General features: G+C 56.8%; 1 long non-coding RNA gene across 1 annotated transcript; it reads left to right on the top strand.

The window, feature by feature from the left end:
* Positions 1-1031: 1031 nt before the first annotated feature.
* Positions 1032-8826, top strand: LOC131275113 (uncharacterized). Its single transcript, XR_009182568.1, has 2 exons — positions 1032-4561; positions 5815-8826. It is a non-coding gene; the product is annotated as an uncharacterized lncRNA (long non-coding RNA).
* Positions 8827-10395: the final 1569 nt, after the last annotated feature.

Below are 10395 nucleotides of genomic sequence, written 5' to 3'. Positions count from 1 at the left end.
CTGCGTGGGGCCTCAGGGCCCGGCTTTCTGGCCTCCGGCCCTGGGGTGTCAGCCCAGTTGTCATCCGCCCTCCTTCCTTGGCCCGTCCAGTCCCCACTGGGAAAGGCCAGTGAACTGGGCCCTGCGCCTGGAAAGAGCAGCCGAACTCCCCCAGCGTGAGGCTTGGAGGCCCAGAGAGGCCGGTGTGTGTGTGTGCACGACGTGCGTGTGTGCCGCGTGTACGCCTGAGTGCAGTGTGCATGCATGTGCAGTGTGCATGTGGCGTGAGCTGTGTGCATGCGTGCGTGTGCGTGTGTGGCACCGCGCACGTCCGTGTATGCATGTGCTGTCTAGGGGGTTCATGTGGCTCGAGTTCAGGCCTCGCCGCGTGAGCGCGAGGCCCTGGGTCTGTTTTCGTGCAGACGCGTCTGCCCTCCTGGCCGAGCCTGTGGAGCGTGGCCGGCAGGACTCTGCCCAGGCACTCGGGCCTCTTGCAGAGCTCTGCTCTAGGGCCCGGCCCCTCTCCCCTGGCCCCTCCTGCCCCAGCTCCCAGGCCTGGGGTGGGGGCTGGGCTTGGCGTCGGGCGACCGTCGCCGCCACCTGGTGGACATGCGGGGAACAGCAGGGGACGCCGAGGTGGACGGGGCGGATGGACGCGCGGTGGGGGACAGGGCAGGGGCACGGTGCCGTCCGGCCCTGGCTGTCCTCCCGCCTCAGGGCTCGGGAGGGCCACGCGTCCCCCCCGCCTGCGCCCGTGGCGGGCGCCCCCAGGATGTTTGGCTCGCCGAGGACGACTCGCCCGCGGTGGTCTCTTCACAGCGGCGGGGGCGGGAGCGCCACCCCCTCCCCTCAGCCCCAGCCCCTCCCCGGCCGTGTGAGGGGCCCCGGGCGGGGCAGCGGCCTCAGGCCCGCGCAGACCACCATCCCCCCTGGGGGCTGGCGGTCCCTGCCCGCCCAGCACGGCCGAGGCCCCCCGCAGAGCAGGGCCCTGGGCACCTCGTAGGGGCCACGGGGAGGGCCTCGGCGCTGGGCGGCCGGGGGGGCCTTCCGGGGGCCCAGGGACCTCGGGCCTCGGCCACCCGTGCAGGGTTTCAGGGGCTCCTGGAGTTCCGGGAAGGGGGGAGGGCGCCCCGAGACCCTGCCGAGACCCGGAGGAAGCGGGCCGGGCCCGTCCGTCAGGCACGCGAGCGCCAGCGGGGAGGGCAGGAGAGCAGCGGGCGCCCCCGAGGCCCAGGCCAGGCGCCGCCCTCCCTCGGCGGTGTGCGAGCGGCCGCCTAGGCCCGAGGCCAGCCCCAGCAGGGTCAGAGGTCCTCACGCCCTGCTCTGGGAGACGGTGGCACCTCCTCAAAACGGGGAGAGGCCCACTGCCCTTTGCGGATGCCCTCAAGCGGACGTACACGTTCTCAGGGTTTCTAGAAATCTACAGCTCGGCTTCAGCTAGTTGCTGCAGATCTGGACTCAGTGTGGAGAAGCTGGGAGGGTCCAGCTTTATGATATTTTAAAAACGTTTCCTAAGAAATGGACGGCACAAGCAGGAGCGCGAGGGGAACGGCGCAGCGCTGTGACAGCGCCACGTTCGAGGACGGTGGTTTCCTCAGTAGAGCAGGACCAGGACCCAGAGCCCCAGCAGCTGTCCCCGCCACGGGGTCACCAGGGAACGAGGGATCTGCGTTCACTCTCCAGAGAGCTGAGGTCTGCCTGTTCCAACAGCGAGCACCTCACCTGAAGAGCGTCCGTTCCTTTCACACATGGTTTTGGGGCGCTCCTTCCGTGTGCTCATCGAGGCTTCCGGAAGCTGGGAACGGCCCCCACCCTTCGGTGGGGCCGCTGGTTGCTCAAAGAAGCCTCTGAATTTAATTTAAACTTTTATTGATGACTCAAGGACGGCACCGAGAGGAGAAGCTGCTTTGCTACAGGAGCCGAAGACCGCGTTGCTGTCTCGCAGCCGCCGCGCCAGGCTCGTTGTGGAGAGTTTGTGACCATCAGGGGCCCCGGGTCTTCGAATGGTCACCGCCAGGCCCGGTTCTCACTGTGCCCATACGCTGACCTTTACTGGGCACCACGTCTGGTGTTGTGAAGACGCCGTGCCCGCGGCCGCCACCCTGGACGTCGGTCCCGTTGTTTCTTCTCTGCCGCCGTCCCTCCCAGCCTTGACTCCCGCCGCGAGCGCGCGCTCCTCCCGCGGCCGCCGAGCCGCCCGTCAGGCCTCCCGGGAGCGGGTACTCACCCGCCGCCAGTCCACCTCGTCGCGCAGTTTCCAAACGCGTTTCACGAGAGAACCCGCCAGGGCATGGCGAAGACGGACGAGGAAGCCCCCAAGTCGCGGTGGGCCTGGCGTTACCCTGCTCTGTCACCCGTGTCCCTGCCCCATCCCAAACTGAAAGGACACGGAACAAGAAAGGAAGGGAAAGGAAAGGGAAATGGGTTGAGGTGTTTGTGATATTCTTTGTATGGACTTGTTTCCTCGTGTATTTAATATTTTGGGGTAACAGCTGAATGGAAATAAACCGTGAGTGCTGATATCCACATCTATTCAGCGTCCTGCTGGAGGCTTCGGCCAGGGCAGTTGGGCAAGGACATGTTAAATAAAAGGTTCTGATTCTAAAGGAAGGAGTCTAGCTCTGCCCATTCAAATGACAGGATCTTGACTGTAGGAAATCCTAAGGAATCCACTAAATAATTGCTAGAACTAATAAAGTCAGCAAGGTTGCAGGACAGAACAGAGCAGAAAATCAATTGTATTTCTGTTCACTTGAAGTGAATACTCCAAAGATGAAGTTAAGAAGACAATTTCATTCACAAATGCATCAAAAAGAATAAAACACCTAGGAATAAGTTTAATAAAAGTATAAACTTTCACTCTGAAGCCTATAAACTTTGTTGACAGAAAGGAGAAAGGCCTGAATAGATGGAAAAATACCCGTGTTCATGGAGACAGTACTGTCAAGACGGCAATCTCTCCCAGCTGATCTACAGATTCACCGTGATCCCTACCAACGTCCCAATGGATTCTTTGCAGAAATCCACAAGTTGATTGTGAATTTCATTCAGAAATTCACGGGACCAAGAATAGCCAAAAAACCCACCTGGAAAATGGAGAAGAAAGTTGGAGGACTTAGATACTCCAGAACAGTGTGATGTGAGGGGAGTTGGGTATCGACGCAACTAGAGTCCAGAAGCGGGCCTGCACTTTTACGCTCGACTGATTTTTGAGGAGGGTGCTGGAACAATTCATCGGGAAAGAACTGTCTTTTCCACAAATGGTGCTGGGACAGCTGGATATCCACATGCAAAAGAAGGGAGTTGGACTCTGTATTAGTCAGCCAAAGGGGTGCTGATGCAAAATACCAGAAATCAGTTGGTTTTTAAAAAGGGTATTTATTTGGGGTAGGAGCTTACAGATACCAGGCCATAAAGTGTAAGTTACTTCCCTCACCAAAGTCTATTTGGAGCAAGATGGGTGCCGACGTCTGCGAGGGTTCAGGCTTCCTGGGTTCCTCTCTTCCCAGGGCTTGCTTCTCTCTGGGTTCAGAGTTCCTCTCTTCCTGGGGACTTGCTTCTCTTTCCTCTGTGAGCTTATTTCCCGGGGCTCCAGCTTAAGGCTTCAGCATCAAACTCCAACTCAAAAAACCCCCACCTCTGTTCTTCGCCATGCCCTGATGATGTGGCCCAGTCAAAGCCCCAGTCATGCCCCGGTACAGACCAGATTACAAACATAATTCAATATCTATTTTTGGAAACTCATAACCATATCAAACTACTACAGACTCCTACCTCATGCCATATACAAAAATCAACCAATTTTAAGAGCTGAAACCATAAAGCTCTTAGAAGAAATCATAGGGGGGAAATCTTCATGACCTTGAGTTTGGCAGTGGTTTCTTACATATGACACCAAAACGACAAGCACAAAAGAAAAAAATTGGACTTTGACATTACAAACTTTTGTGCTGCACCTGATGACATTAAGTGAACTTAGAAAAAAATATCTGCAAATCATAAATCTTATAAGGGACTCACATCAACAATATCAATATAACCTTTACAACACAGTAGTAAAGAGACAAGTTAAAAAAGTGGGTGAGCTCCGAATAGACATTTTCCAAAAGAAGATATACAAATGGCCCCAAAACACATGAAAAGATGCTCAAATCATTAGCCATTGGGAAAATGCAAATCAAAACCACAAGCTACCACCCTACACCCACTAGGATGGCTATACTGAACAAGACAGAAAATTCCATGCTGGTGGAAATGCGAAAAATGGGCTGGCAATTCCTCAAACGATTAAATAGTCACCACATGCCCGCGACCAGCAGTTCCACTCCTTGGTATACGCTCAAGAGAAAGGTCAACATGATCACACAAACCTGTCCACCCATGTCCACAGCAGCCAAAAAGTGTACATCAGCAGATGGGTGGGTACTACCGACTGTTTGGCAATCCAGAAGAATGAGTTCTGAAACACGCCACGTAACACGGATAAGCCTCGAGGACGTTAGTCAGTGAAGAGGCTGGTCACAAAAGGGGATAATTCCCTTTACAGAGAAAACCCAGCACAGGGGACCCGTCGAGGAAACTGGTGAGCGGAGCCAGGGGCTGCTGGAAGGGCATGGGGGGGACTGTTGGCGGGTGGGGGTTTGTCGGGGGTGATGAAAATGTTCTAAAACTGTGAGGTTGCACGACTCTGAATATACTAAAATCCACGGAATTATACATTTTAAATGGGTGCATTGAACGGCAGGTGAATTGTATCTTAATAAATTATATCCTCCTAAAGCTGTTACCAGAGAAACCACACAGTGAAGCCAGGGCTCCTGGGAACGCCCGGACCGGTCCTGAGCAGCACGTGCGGCCCGGGCGCAGCTGCAGCGCCCCGCTTTCCCGGGCTCGCGGGCACGGCCCCTGCTCCTAGAGCCTGCCTTGCCCCAGGACGCCGGGCCGGCCCGCGCGGGCTGACGGCGCCAGGGGAAGGGAACTCGAGCCAGGGCGGAGAGGGGCCCTGAGGGCCCCGGGGGCGCGGGCACGGCGCGGGAGGCGGCCCGGGGGGGCTGCCAGGGCGGCTTGGAGGGTCTGGCCCGCGGCAGGGGGACCCAGCGAGCCCTGCACCGCGCAGGCGGCCCCGGAGCAGGCACCGCGCCCGGCGGGACACGCGGCTGCGCGGCCCCTGACCACGGGGACCCCTCCGAGGTCTTCCCCGGGTGTGGGCCCCGCGGACCGAAGGCGGCTGCCCCCACCCCCGGCACCAGACCGAGGCCCCCCCAGCCGCGGGGCCCCGGGGCGCGCGCGCGCGTTTACGCTTGTGCGCGTGCGCGGGGTAGTGCGTCCCTCCTGGCTTTCCCTCGCCCCGCCCCCGAGGGGAGCGTCCGCGCGTTTCCTGGGAAACCCGGAACCCAGCAGTTTCTTCCGGCTCCGCCCAAGCCCCGTGGTGTTGTCATGACAACGTCGCCGCACCACTCGGTGTCGCCGACGTCAAAGTTCTTCCGCCGGCGGGGTGGGCGTAAAGGCCTCCCGGGTAGGGCGGGGCCCCGTGCGCCCCCCAGGCCCCCGACCCTGTCCCAGGCTGGGGCTGGTCCGCAGGGGGGCGGCGCGCGCTGGGGCCGAGGGGCCCCTCCGGGAGGTCGCCCGCACGGAGTGCCACGAGGGGCGCGTCTCCCCGCCCCAAACTCTTCCTGGGCTGCGGCTGGACTGCGAGACCCCACCCCACCCCAGGCGGGGGCCGAGGCGGGGACGGTGAGGGTTGGGGTCCCGCCCCTGACCCGCCTTTCAACATATTTGCTGTGCTGATGCCCAGCGTTTGAGACCTTGTTTAAAATTAACCACGTTAACTTGCAGGGCCGCCTCGGGGACACTGGGGGTGCTTTTTAGCTCCTCCTCCAAAAAAGTGACCTTCGATTAAGTAAATGAAGATGTGCAAAATTCTCAGCCAGGAACTGCAGCTACACCCAGCCCCAGCCCGCCAGGCTCCGGGCCCTGGGGCGTGCGTGCTGGAGGAAGGTTCTGGAAAAGCGGGCCGGTGACTTGTGAAGTGAACCACAGGCTGGATGTGGGACCCAGGACTCCACTGCTAGGAATTCTCCCAGGAGAAAGGAAAACCCGTGCGCAAGTCCTGACCTGCCCGGGCGTGTTTACAGCAGCTGCCTGCAATCTCCCTGAACTGGAAGTCCGGCAGGCGGCTGGTGACTAACTGGGGCGCGGCCACTGCATGGACAAAGGGATGGGCCTGGTGGACACGGCAGCTTGGGCAGGTCGCAGGGGCCGTGGCAAGCAAACGCCGGTCTGCGGGTTTGCAGGATGCTTGACAAGACGAAGCCTGCAGAGGGCTGGAGGGTGGCTTCCAGGGTGAGGGACTGGGCTGTGTGCTGAGCAGTGTGGGGTGCACAGATCTGCACAAGTTAAAACTCACAGCACTCCACAACAAAACACGATTCCCCATCTATATGTGCTGCTCCTGCCACTTCGTGGAATGCGGGGACTTGGTGGGACCACGGCCACAGGAGCTCCTGGAGCCTTCCCTGCTGCCTGGTGAGCCAGGGTGTCATGGAAATGGAAAGTGGGGGTGTAGCAGTTTGATATGGCTATGAATTCCAAAAGTAGATACGGATTATGTTTGTGATCTGGTCTGTTTCTGGAGATAATTAAGTTATGATTAGGGCTTTGATTGGGTCATGTCAAAAGACATGGCAAAGGACAGTTTGATGCTGAAGCCTTAAGCTGGAGCCCTGGGAAGTAAGCTCGCAGAGGAGAAACAAGCCCTAGGAAGAGAGGAACCCTGAGCCCAGAGAGCAGCAGGACCCTGGAAGGGAGGAACCCAGGAAGCCTGAGCCCTGCAGACGTCGCCAGCCATCTTGCGCCAACATTTGAAAATAGACGTTGGTGGGGGAAGTGACTTACACTTTATGGCCTGGTAACTCCTACCCCAAATAAATACCCTTTATAAAAACCAACCAATTTCTGGTCTTTTGCCTCAACACCCCTTTGCCTGACTAATACAGAATTTGGTAATAAGGAGTGGGTAAGTGCTTTTGCAATTACTGAAATGCTGGAACGGTTTTATAAGTAGGTTTTATAAATGGGTATTTTTTGGGTGAATTATGAGATGCTTGATGGAAAAGGCCTAGATCACTTTAAAGAGACTGTTGGTAGCAATATGGGTGCTGAAGAGACTTTTTACGATGCCTTAGAAGTAAATGAAACTATTATTGGGAACTGGAGAAAAGGCGATCCGTGTTTTGAAGTAGCTGTGAACTTAGCAAGATTAACTCCTGGTGTTTTATGGAAGGCATAATTAAAAAATGGTGGCCCTGGGCATTTAGCTGAAGAAATTTCCAAAGTAAACCCAGAGAATGAGGCTTGGCTTCTGCTTGCAACTTATACCAAACGCTAGAGGAGATAGACTGAGGACTGAACTGTCAGACACAAAGAAAACAAACATTCTGGAAATTCCAAGCCTGTGGAAATCAAGCTCCCAGAGGAAAGCGCCCCATTGGAGGCCCTAACTAAACCTGGAACTTGTACATCAGGATGGAAGATGCAGTTATCTCGGAAAGACCTGTGGAAAGTCTTACTGTCTGATGGCTTGGACCCCTGCTTCCTGCATGATAAACCAACAGTTTTTGAGAGAGCTGTATGAACAAAACCACTGTCAGCCTGGAATAAAAGTGATATGGAAAGGAGAGACTGAAGGGGAAAGGACTTCAAGAGGAAAACCATGGGAGCTGAGATGTGGAGTTAAGATTTGACTTGGGCCAAGAGTGGAACCCCACCTGATGTTCTGGGAGTTTTGCCACCCCAGGGTAGAGAGAGGGTGCAGCACATTCCCCAAGGATTATGGCGGTTAAGGTCAGCACCGCACAGGTCTGAGAGGGGTGGACCTGTCCCCCAAAGGTTAGGGAAGGCCAGTGGTCAACTCATTGCTCTGAGAGGGTTGAGCCTGTATGCCAAAGGTTAGGGGGCATGTTGTCTTCACATCACTGTATGAGGGGGGTTAAGACTCCAACCCAAAAATTGGGTAAGGTGTGGCAATCACCCCAAAACCCTTGGAAGGAGAGGTCTGGAGCTTGGTCGACACCCAGATGCTCGATGAGAGTGGAACCAAGAAAATGGCCACTGGGCAAGCCTGTGGAAAGGATGGGTTCCCATCAGGCCCCAAGGAGAAGAAACCATCATCTTAAGAATGACTCTCATGGGAAGTGGATTTGGCCCAATGGATAGGGCATCCACCTACCACATGGGAGCTGCAAGGCTCAAACCCAGGGCCTCCTGACCTGTGTGACGAGCTGGCCTCTGCTCAGTGCTGATGCGCACAAGGAGTGCTGTGCCACACAGGGTATCCCCCACGTGCAAGGAGTGTGCCCCAAAAGAGCTGCCTAGCGCAAAAAAAGTGCAGCCTGTCCAGGAATGGCACCTCACAGAGCTGACACAGCAGCAAGATGATCCAACAAGATGAGACAGATTTCGGGTGCTGCTAACAAGAATACAAGCAGACACAGAAGAACACACAGCAAATGGATAGAGAGAGCAGACAACTTGGGGGGGGGGTGGAGGGGAAGGGGAGAGAAATAAATAAAAAATAAATCTTAAAAAAAAAAAACTCTCAGACTGAAATCGAATGGAGGATGCCCTGCAGGTTTACTGACCTGTAGAGGACCCATGGCTCATGTTTCCCTCCCAATCTCTCCTTATTGTAATGAAAATGTTTATCCTTTGTCCATTTGTGTATTGGAAACAGATGAATTGTATTGTAGTTTCAGAAGTCTTATAGCAGATGTGATTTTGCCCCAAGTTAAATTGATTGTGATATGATTTAGCACTTGCATTTGTTACTAATTAAACGTTTTTTTTGAATATTGTAATGTCTTTTGGAATTCAGAGGGTGGAGTGTAGCAGTTTGATAATGGTTATGAATTCCAGAAATAGATACTGAGTTATGTTTGTAATCTGGTCTGTACCTGGGCATGACTGGGGCTTTGACTGGGCCACATTATTAGGGGGGTTGAGTCCCCGCCCCTTGATGGGTGGGGACTCACAGATAAAAGGCATGGCAAGGGACAGAGTGGAGCGTTTTTGATGTTGGAGTTTGATGCTGAAGCCTTAAGCTGGAGCCCCGGGAAGCCAGCTCACAGAGGAGAGAAAAGTCAGCCCTGGGAAGAGAGGAACTCTGAGCCAAGAGAGACGCAAACCCCAGGAACGTAGGAACCCAGGAAGCCTGAACCCTCACAGCCGTTGGCAGCCATCTTGCTCCAACGCGTAAAAACAGACTTTGGTGAGGGAAGTAACTTATGCTTTGTGGCCTAGTATCTGTAAGCTCCTACCCCAAATAAGTACCCTTTATAAAAATCAACCAATTTCTGGTATTTTGCACCAGCACCCCTCTGGCTGACCAGTGCAGGGGGCTTGTCGCTCTCAGTGGTGACTGTCCCTCCCGGGCCACACCCTTCCAGGCTTCTAAACTTGAGTCCATGGTGAGGGCTGGGAAGAGCCAGTGGTTTCCAGGTGGGGGACCAAGGAAGAGCCCACCCCAAGGTTACCAGATGGAGAACCTGAGGCAACGGGGTGGGGTCCTGAGCCAGCTGCTCGTGGCACTGGGAGCCCAGTTTGGACCTCAGTCCCCCCCCCCCCCCCCGTGCAGCTGCTCTGTGCAGGAGGGGCAGGTGCTGGCACACCCCGCCCCGCTCTGCTTACCTCCTGCCCCCACAGATGGGGACGGCGGCTCCTTCTAGCCCCCCAGGGCCAGCAGCTCAGCTGTTTTCCCCACTGGCCCAGGCTTGGTCCGCTGGGGCCCAAGGCGCGTGTCCCACCTGCGGCCACCTGTGGACGGCGCCACCAGTGCCCCGGGGCGCCTGCCTGCTCTGCCGCTCCTCCTTGCCCCTCTCACCCAGCACCTGGTGGCAAGAGCAGGCCCTAGGCACAGGGCCACCAGGTCACCTGCTGGTCACCTCACCTGTGCCCCACCTGCCTGGCCCTCCATCTTTCTTCCATCCCTCAACTCCGCCACGACTTCCTGGGACTGGCCAGCTTCGCCTCGTGCTCTTGCACTGGCTTCTGACTTTCTGCTCGTCACGAGTCCTGCTTCCCCAGGCGCAGGAGGCTGGGCAGGGCCACCACGTCCGCCGGGCACCCGGCTCTGCGCTGCGCAGCCAGTCTCCCCGGGCAGGGGCATGAGCTGAGCAGAAAGAAGCACGAGGCACCCCGAGGTCTAGGGGCCAGAAAGGACGGTGCCCCTCCCTGCCTCCTCCATCTGTCCAGAAAGGGGCGAGGGTGCCACAGCCACGCCCGCCAGGCTGGGGTCTGCTCGAGGACCAGGCGCCCACGGAGCCGAGGGAGCGGCTGCGGCGGGGCGGCCTCGGTGTGGCCGTGGGACAGCCTGTCCACAAAGCCCGGCTGGGGTCGCGGCAGCCGCCAGGCTCAGGAGCC

The sequence above is a fragment of the Dasypus novemcinctus genome, chromosome 21, assembly GCF_030445035.2.
Source record: "Dasypus novemcinctus isolate mDasNov1 chromosome 21, mDasNov1.1.hap2, whole genome shotgun sequence".
Classification (NCBI taxonomy): domain Eukaryota; kingdom Metazoa; phylum Chordata; class Mammalia; order Cingulata; family Dasypodidae; genus Dasypus; species Dasypus novemcinctus.
This window is presented reverse-complemented; position numbering and strand designations above follow the sequence as displayed.